General features: G+C 37.8%; 1 protein-coding gene across 1 annotated transcript in view; it reads left to right on the top strand.

Annotated features, from left to right (window-relative positions):
* CNGB3 (cyclic nucleotide gated channel beta 3) overlaps positions 1 to 10,576 on the top strand; it is a gene marked incomplete at its 5' end in the record, with an annotated part of 50,614 nt that overhangs the window by 5,343 nt on the left and 34,695 nt on the right. The gene's annotated exons all lie outside the window — the stretch shown is intronic.

Genomic DNA, 10,576 nt, shown 5'->3' with positions numbered 1-10,576 from the left:
ACCGACCCGCCCCCCGGCGGCAGGGAGGGGGAGCCGGCAACGTGGTGGGCAGGGGAGGGGCCTCCCCAGCCAGGGCCCAGGCCCAGCCCTGAGCAAGGCGAGCAGGGCAGGCCCAGGGGCAGCAGCCAAGGCCAGCCCAGACCACCAGGCAAGTCTGTGGCGACAAGGCAGGTCCGGGGCCAAGCCGGGAAGGCAGTCAGCCAGCCAGTGCCCGTGAGGCACTGCCCCAGGAGAGGCGGGCAGGGCTGGGCTGAGGCCAGGCGGGGTGCCAGTCTGCGGGTGTGGGTCAGGATCAGCGGGGCCCACGGCCAGGCCCAGGCACAGTCGCACCTGCCACTCGGCGGGAGCTGTAGCTGTGGGCCAAGCACTGCAGCCGCCACCGAAAGCAAAGGTCTCCAGACCACCTTGCTCTGCAAACAGAGGAATATAGCCATTCGTACACAAGAGAAAATGACAGCATGTTTTGTGAGGGTACTGTCTGGAACTCAAAATCTAACAAAAAAAAAAATTAAAAAGACATGATTTAGATGATCACAAAGGTGACATAGGAGAGGCAAGTGTGAGACCTCTGTATGACCCTACACTGAAGGCTGGGACCCGACACAGAGCCTGTGGCATGTGGTAGCTGATGAAGAGGAGGGTTGTATAAAGTGTTTTGGCATGTAAGAGTAGAGGGGAGACATGCCTACGGAACCAGTAGTAGCGTATGCCTGACATCAGGGGACGAGACAAAGAAGTTGCAGCAAGTCCTGGAAAAAGTAGAGTATGGAAGAATGGTAAACAAAGCATCTGACAGCATAGATCAGAGAAAATGGAGGGATGCAAAGAGCTTCTATGACCTCTTCTCTCCTCTGTGTCTTTTAAGAGCCTTTAAGCTTGGCTAAATTTGTGAGAGTGTTTCATCTTCCCAGATTACCAAGGTGATTACAATGTACTATTTATACTAAGGCAGTACTCTGAAATCCCAGTCAAGGATCATGAACCCTACTCTGCAAAATGCCATGTAAAATGACAATCCGTATTCACAGGCCACATATCCAAGAGTACATAAAGAAAAAAATACAGTGGGTAACTGGGACTTCGGATGCTTTTAGATTTCACCTCAAGATCTCACATATTCTGGGTTATGTTTAGAGAGGAACAAAAAATTATATCTGATACGCCACCTTCAGAATCTAGGTATTATGAATAAAACATGTTCACATAAAATGCACTGAATAAATTTTAATAAAATATAAAAATTATACAAAATACGTTTAACACTCCCACCCACTAAACGTACTCTTCTGATTCTGCTTTTGCAAATGCAGAAACCCAGCTTTCAACATTTTCAAAAAAAGGGGGCTCCAGTGTTCAAACTGCCATATGAGCACAGGTGGTTCAGGAAGACTGAGTTTTGTGCTCGTAGTTTGCCTTTTTCATAGCCACATCCTATTACCTAGTAGGATATACCAGTCCTTCTCAGGCCCATAAAGGAGATTTTTTCCTCTCTAATTTGGCTAATAGCAAAAAAAGATAACAAAACAAAGAAAGATTAAGAGGCAATTTGCTATGTGGTGCATAGCCAGGTTAATAAAGAGAACTCCTGCTGGTAGCATGTTCTTAGTAAGGAATGCACTTCATTTAGCTCAATTACCTTGACCAAGAAAATTACCGTGCTTATCAGTGCTTGCCATCCACTAGTTGCAACACATCAATTCACCAAGCAGATGCATCTTAGAGAAACTATGTCCTATCACATGAACAAAATCTCAGCACTCTGGTGAAACAGACCCAGTGTCAACCCTCTGCAGAGTATCCAGAAATCCTTGATTACTGTAGGAACACCAGGGACCCAAAAAGATGACACTCATGGCACTAAACTCCAATTGACTTGAGATAAAAGTAAAACAAGGCTTCTGAAAAATCCCAGTTTAAACATAGTTACAAGCATATTTTACACAGAGACTAATACCTCTCCTTGGTTGTTTCCAGCTAATCACTGCAGTACTTGAAATTGTAAACAGGTGGAACGCATCCAGTACATTTTCTAAGCCTGACTGAAAAGACATTAATGTATGAAAAAATCAAAATACTTTTCTTGGCACTTATATTCCTTCTGCTTAGGTCTTTCTTTCAGAGCTTGTCACTTTTAGTGCTTGGATTTTAATTTCTGCAATGGCTAAATTGAGAACCTGCAAATTAAATAGAAAGTTGATGGTGTGCTGCCTGTACCAAAATGGATTAAACTTGCTGTAATCATTGCTGAGATGTATTTTCCTACAGCCTTTAAATTCTATGCGTTCTGCAGGATGCAGTTACCCATGCTATTTAATGCCATTCATTCTGCACGACAATCAAGTATGTAGCCTGAAGTTACAAAGGTAGCGAATTTGGAATTTTTTCCTTGAAGACTAAATGAAGCGAGTAAAAGGACAGGAATGTCATTATAGAGACTGAAATGCTGCTTTTTTTTTTTTTTCTTTCCTTGCATTATTTTAAATTATATATTCATAATATTTATATATATTTCTTTCTGACTGTATAAATAGGAGAAATTCTTTTTTTAGATTATGTAAGAAAACAAGGGTGTAGTTTGTCACACTTTGCCACTGATTTGTTTCTTTAATTAAACGCGTTTTGTGTAAATTCTCCAATGACCTAACATTTTTCAAAGTAAGAAGATACCTTTTTTTGTGAAGGAAGAAATGATAATTTATTAAAAATATAATCTCTGCTATTATATGTTGAGTCAATTGCAGGGAAAAAAGCAAAGCAATGAGCATCGTGACAGGTACACTAGTGTGTGTAATAGAATTGCACCAAACAATTGTAAATATGTCAGTGTCCTTCATAAATCTAAGAGACAAATAAATCTAGGAGACAAATAAATCTAAGTCATAAAGCTTATTGTCATTTAGTAAAGGAAAACTGATTATTACTTCATGACTAGTGTAAGTATTCATGCCTATAATTAATCTTGTCCAATACTTTTTATTAAAATACCCTGTCTCCAGTTATTTACTCATTTTCCAAATATTAGCTATTTAAAATTAAAACATCCCATTTTGTGCAGCACAAGAGAAGAACAGAGGAAACAGTGACAGGTGGAGATATGAGGATCAGATGAGAAGCCAAAGGGGCACTTTATTCAGTGCCCTGGATAAATGATACTCGAGAGGAGATGTGTGATGATCTGTTGTCCCCGGGGGAATTTGCCTACTTTGTTGCTGAATTTGGAAAAGAATGTGGCAGGAGCCTGCAGAAGGGGAAAGAATGGTCTTAGATAAATAGTGGTAATTGAAAGTCATCTCAGGGAATAGGTTCTTTCTCCCTCTCACCAAGTTTCTTTGTGATACTAGGAAAGCTACATGAAATGAGTTCCTGCACAAGTGGCTATATAGCAGTTTACCACTAATGAAGGCAGAATTGCAACAAAGTTGGTGGCACGGAGTTAATTTTATATAATTAGCATATGCAACAATAGTACATGGCATGAAATTCAGTATATTGTGAACGTCTGCCAGGGTTCCCAATAGTGGAGCCACTTTAGTTGCCACGCAAGCTGAATCTATGCCACCACTTCTCTTTTACTTGAACTTTTGCTAGTTGAGTTAAAGCTTCCTGAAGTGTGTATCAGCTAAAAGATTCTTATTCAGGTACTCACACCTCTGCACACTGAAAATTATAAAATTAACTAATATTCTTAGTCATCATACAATTATTACCCTTTTCCCAAATCTGTTTCCTTTGCAAAAAAAACAGTGATAGAAAATGAAAATGTTCAAACAGTCAAAAAGTAAGATAAGAGAAGAGGGACTACACATTTTATCCCATGTTCACAGTGGATAGGACAAATTGTACCAAAAGAGATTTATATTGAGTAAAATTCATACAATGAGGCTAGTGAAGCACTAGAATAAATTCTTTAGGAAGATTATGTAATAGCAATCACTAGACATATTTAAGAACAGATTAGACAAGAATCTGTCAGGAATGGCACAGGTATAATTCATCCTGCTTTGAGCTGTGGCGACTAGGATTACAGGATGTTTCAAAGTTCTCTACAGTCCTATGCTTGTGTGATTTTTTTTAGGATCTGTATGAAAACAGATGAGAAATGAAAGCATCTATTGAAAATTAAGTTTTTCAAATTTGAGAAAATTCATTGCAATTTTTTTTTAAATTCACTATGGGAAATATTATAGTGTTTTCATTTTAGCTTTTTATTCCCTGCATATTAATAAAAACTGAAGAATAGAAAGTTTGAAGAAGGATTTGTGCTGTGCTCATGAACTCTGTACAACACTGAATCATATTCTGATTAAAACATTTTTTTCCTTAGTCATAAATTATTATATGCTTATGCAAATAAGCTATGAGTTTGCATTTAAATGTGTTTGAATGTAACAGATGTTATGTGTATATGATAAGAAATATCTTTTAAAATTCCTGATAAGAGGCAGATGCCCCAGACAGATTTGATCACTTACATATAAGAAAGCCCCAATGACACAACAGCACCAGATAAGGAAATTATCACTTACTATCATACGGTTCTTTCTTGGAATATTGTACTTTTGTTCTAAAATGATTAGTGTCAGAAATGGTGCTGCCCTTATTTTTTCCATCACAGTAAATATCCAGTACCATTAAACAACTTTATATCACCAATGACATTAAAGAAAGGTGATTTTTCAAAGTTAATTGATACTTTCAACGTTCATCTTACTTTCTTTTGCGTAGTGCATACTGCAAAATTACTAATTAAGATAAAGTCTTATTCACATTTTAATCTGGTACCTCAGTGAGAGTTCCATGTGTTCAGCATTGGACAGAATTCTCCTTCGAGAGTACTGTAAAGAAGATTGGAGGATTCACAGCCTGTTGTGATTGAATAACCAGGAGGATTGTCAAAGAAGCTGCTGTGACAAACCTTTGAACTAAACAGGAGGAATGTCAAGCAGCCTAGATGATTAGATTTCAGTCTGCACTGCGTCAGGAAGTTTGTTCTGAGTCCAATGCCAGTAGGTAACTCAGAAAGACAGTGTCTTCCTTGAACAACATTGTTGCTTCTATATCCATTTTGCAGTATGAATACAACATGAGATCTGGGAAATGGATGATATCTGCATTTTATTTCAAGAACACTTGCTTAGGGCCAAAACGAGCATAATTTCTGTACAAAGACTCTGAACTAAGGGAAAGTCATGAATTCCAATGGAAAGTTTTATTTACATGGTGTCCACATGAAGCTTATTAATGCTTATGGCCTATTCTTGCTTCTATATATAACCAAAACCAACCCAAATATTATTATATTACTATGTTTAAATTAATGAAATATGCAAGAAAATAGATAGTAGGATAAAAATAACATCAATTTAAATTTAAATTGCATTGTGAAGAATAACTCAATCCTAAAATAGAATGCAAAAAAAAAATGTATTTTATTCTTTTTTATTGCAAAAAAATGTTAATATACTGCCAGTATTTCAAAACATGCAGCAAATAGAGAAAGACATAATCTTCTGGCTCACTAAAGATGGGTCTCTCTCAGACACTTTCCCTCTTAAAAGAAGAGATGATGGGGCAGAGGCAGATACTTATTTCAAGACTGCTGATGAAAATTAAAATTTAATTAAGAGCTTTTTGAAATTCCATGGGATCTAATGTGTCAACAATTTGTTTCAAGACTCTAAGATAATACATTTATCTTAGAAACTCACTTTCTTAGCACTTGAGCTGTTGAGATTTCTGCTAGTAGTAGAACCAGTGGTACCTCTACAAGTTAAGTCACTCATTCACTTTCCAAACCTTTATATATTTCAAGTTTGTTTGCTGAAAAGGATTTCCTGTCGTGCTGCATCCATTCTCTTACATTCTCAGGAATCACTGTCTACAATAGTTTTCATGATCTTAGCTAATATAATCGTGAAGCCTGTCATGCTTGTTTCAACTCCTACCCACTCATATTAGAAAGCTGTCTAGAATCCCAGTCTTTAAAGGCTTAGAAACTTTCTTCAGACCTTTAACTCATACTAATTTGTGGTGTTTCTATTCACATTTATTCTTATTAAAACACTGTTCCTCAGCTCAAATATCTCTTTTCCTTACATGGTTCTCCACCAAAATTTGAATTTATAGACGATGATCCTATTGCCTCTCAATCTGTTTTGGTGTCCTTTTTAAAGCCAGGTTCCCAGCAGCCTTGATCATTCTTAGAGCCTTTATACAGTTTCCTATGTGAATTCACCTTTTGAGTATAGCTGGTCAGAATAACTCTCACCATTGGCTTATATACCAATATTAATGCTTCCTTCACTGCAATATGTCAGATGCATTCTAGGGTTACATTTGCACTAGTGTTTTTCATAGCCAGATTACAGTATGGCTCATAGGCACCTTATTGTTGACTAAAACACTTGGATATTTATCCTTTTGTCATCTGCAGTTGATGATCCCAACATTTACAAAAGAAATTCTTACCATTTGTTTCTAAATGCATGTCTGCATTATGTAGCATTAGATTTGTTCTTGTTTATATTACTCAGTACAAATAATTCAATTTTTCCTGTGTAGGAATCAGTCCTACTTTTTAATCTTACAAATCCAATGTTCTATCAAACATCATTAGCACACTACTACATTTTGTACCAATGTCATTAAAGAAAATATTAACGCTCACTCCTAAAAATCCATAAGCTTCCTGTGCTTATGGAGAAGGATAGGCTCCTTTCACAGGCAGTTCAGAGCAGAAATCTACCTTAGTAATTCTGAACCTCTCCTCAGAGAAGCCTTCTATTGACTATTATAGGAGCATAATCAGAATAACTAAAGTTAACTTTTTGGAATATCCCTGTTCCTGTACCAAGCAGATGACTAACATTTTTTTTTTTCTGTTACAGAGAAACATTAGGCTTCCTAGTCATTTAGGGTGTGTGATTTTAGACTTGGACCTGGGAACAGATAGAGGGTTCTGGTTTCTATAACATTACCCACACTGGGATTGTCAGCACAATTTGAGGATGTGTTTTTGAATCAATACCTTTCATGATGCCTAGAACCACGTTTTTCTATCTATCTCACTGAAATCTTTCCCAGGTATACCATCATGTTTTATGGACATTTGTAGAGCTATGCATTGTCATATCCTTCTGAAAATTGGTTACTTGAATTAGAGATTCTCCATAATTTATTCAGGACGACAAATTATTTTTTTAAAACACAGGTTGTAAATACGATCATAAATCATAATGTCAGTGCTCAATAAAAGCATTAAAAGTTCTATTGCAAGATCAAGAATTTTATTTCCAGATAGATAGGAGAAAGTTTCTTAAGTGCTGCAAAAAGAAGGGTTATAACTGAAATCAGCAAAAAGGGTATGGATTTTTTTCAGGCAGCAGCATACATTTATGAAATACATTTTCTCAGGGGTCACCTAGTAGATAAAAGATGGAGTTGAACTCAGGTATTTGGTGTTCATGGCTGAAAAGCAAGAAAGAATTAAACTCTAGATTGCAACTTAGAAAACTGTAAACTTGATTTATCCTGAAATAAGCTATTGCATTTTTTGATCCCTGTTTTGTTTGAACTCTTAGCAGAGAAAACTTCAAAGCCACAGTACTTAACAGATGTTACATACATTAGCACACTCAACACAGTGTTTCCATGGCCTGTTCTTTCAAGGCCATTTTCTTCGACTATGCAATAGGTCTCTAAATCTTTTCTCTTGGTATGGGGAAAATTAAGGCACTGTAATTTTATTCACTAAACAAACAAGTGAAAACCTACAAGTTAAAAAGACAAAACCTAGAAATTATAAGAAAACGACATTATTATTATGCTTCTATTGTTACATATGTTGCTATTGTTAAACAAAATATGTTTGAGGTAATAACAAAACTGTGTGCTTAGTACATGAGTTGTGGTCCTGACTTTTTCATTTCCTAGGCCGTGTGAAATTATTACTTCTGTAGGGAACAAACATTTCTTCTCTGTAAAGGACTAAACGGTGTAGTAAGTAATATAGACCTAGGCCTATTCTAACATATTGCGCAAAGGTCAGAGATAAATTTGCTTAAAGAATAACGTATCAGCTTAGAGACAAATCCTAGCACTCAGCACAGATAAGCACAGGAAGCAGAAGGCAAAGTATCTTTCTGCCCAGCTAAGCAGTGTGTTACTAAGGGACCAGATTTACCTCCGACTGTGCAGATCTGCCCCTGTATGGCGCAAACTATTCATCTATATAAGACAGGCAGGGACAAGCCAGGAATTGATCAATATCCACAAGTTTGATCACCCTCTGAGAGCTTTCATACAGAGAATAAAACAGAAAAGAGCCAGTATGAAATCAATACAGTCTGTAATTATAACTCTAAGGTGAGAATGAACATAATTATGGATTCAAAATGAGGCATTATCTCCTTAACAGAGCATGCTAAAAGCATAAGTCAAACTAACCTTTCTCACAGGCACAAGATCTGAAAGTCTGAGGAGTAGCAAACCAGAACCAGAAAACATTGCAATGTAGTATGATGGACAAATTAAAATTATTAAACGTGGTATCTTCAAAGATAATTACCTTAGCAGGGTCTCTGACCTGGAAAATGTACTCTTGTTCCTGTTGGCTGTTGTGTTCTGCTGGCAGCTATGTGTTTATGTACATGAATTTATAAAGCATATATTAATAGCATTGATAAAAAGTTTACCACATGAAAGAGCACACACATAGTGAAAGAAACATCACCAAACAGAAAAGAGAGAAGAAAAAGACGGAAGCACCTGAACTCTGCCAGGGAAATGATCTCAGGCAAGTCAGGAGGTGGTGAGCCAGACCCTAATTTCCAAGAGTGCCCCATGCGGTGAAAGGATGCTGCATGGCACTGGTGTCCCACATTCATTGCAAAGCACCACCTAATGCAAGAGATGGAGTGAAGTTTGAACAGGCTTCATTAGCCAAGGCAATTTAAAGTGCATCTCCACACAAAGCACAGGTACAATACGCATCTTCAAATTAGCAGTATTCAACATGCAACCTCCTCCATCTGTATTAACCAGAGAAAATTTAAAGTAAGCATTTTGTTACTAGAAAATAATAGAGGAGATAATGCAAACCAAATGAGAAAAGTAGGTTAAGGAAAATCAATTTCTCATCAACTGTGGGGCAAATAACTTTAAACAAATTCACATGGTTTCTAATCAGTACCAAATAACAACATGGTTCCTTTGGGCTACACTGCAATGACAAAGCACCAAATTTATGATAGAGGAGACTTTAACTTTTATTGGAAGGGCCGTGAAATAACAAGAAAATCCCACGTATCTTATAGCTTATCCCTAGAAAGCAGATAGAAGGGGCCTTTGGCATGACACTCAGCTAATGCCCTGAGCGAATACAGCAACAGCAAAGAGTAAGAATTATTTGAAATTCTTTACATAGAAGCTGAAAAACTAATTGTGACATGTTAGCTGAAAACAAGAAAGGATTTCATTACACTGCAGATGGCCTGAGCAAAGGGAATATGTGACACAAAAGGAACTGTGATGAGATTACAAAGTATATCAGAACTGTTTGATTAATCTCCTGTCTGGGGAGTTTTAATACACGTTACAGTAGACTTAAATTAGAGGAATTATAACCATATACTTCCAGACTTCTGCTGCTTCTGCTTCTAACAGCTTATCTCCATTTTATCCAATTTTATTGCTGAAGGATTTTCACATCCTTAAATCCTACTTCCTTGAGCACCGTGATACGTGTTGTGTCTCCAGAAAACTGTGCTTCTCAAAAAGCTACATGCATCCCACTCTGACACTCTCCTTTTTTAGTTACAGTTCCTTCTGTTAGGAACTTCAAAGTAGGTTTAGGTCTTAAGGAGACATGGTGTTTATTCAAAGATCACTTTGGAGTGTTTTTAATTTCTTCCCTACTCAAGATGCTGTCATACCACTTTCCCTCTACTCATCTTTGGGAAGGTCTTCTCAAGAATTTGGAAATTTCAGGCGTGCCTCACTCTTGGTCTGCTTCGTCTCTTGCTTTAACATCCACATCCCCATGGTATTTGGGACAGAGCTAAAGAACTGACAAGAAAGAAGGAACAATTCTCTGCTGTACTCCCTGTACTGGGCACAGCTGGGAGGGTTTCGGTACAGGGGTGGCAGTTGTGACCTGTGCAGGAGGAGGCATCGAGCTGCCCTGCGCCAGTCACAGCCATTTCCAGACAGCTCTGACACCAGTGTGTGACACCAGCTGGGAAGTGTTGAGCTTAGGATACAGAAGAAATCCCATATCCTGGTCTCCACATAGAAGAAGTCCAAATGCATGGCCCAGCTGCCAGCTGGGTGGTACTCCAAAATAGCCCCAGTTTGCATATTCAGACACTAGCAAGTAATTGAGGATGAAATTTCAAAAGAGTTGATCAAGAAACAGCTTCAGCTAGATTTTTTAGTTTTGGTGCAGAATGTGAGAGTTCAAGAGTTTGAAAATGAACGGTCCTCAGGTTTGAAGAAATGCTGTGAGTGCCAGAATATCAGCTCAGTGTTACTGTGACCCTGAGTAAACATGCAGGGGGGAACTTCTTAGTGGAAACAG

This window comes from Fulmarus glacialis, unplaced genomic scaffold, assembly GCF_000690835.1.
Source record: "Fulmarus glacialis isolate BGI_N327 unplaced genomic scaffold, ASM69083v1 scaffold4150, whole genome shotgun sequence".
NCBI classification, from domain to species: Eukaryota; Metazoa; Chordata; class Aves; order Procellariiformes; family Procellariidae; genus Fulmarus; species Fulmarus glacialis.
Note: the sequence above shows the minus strand (reverse complement) of the source record. Positions and strands in the feature narration are given on the sequence as shown.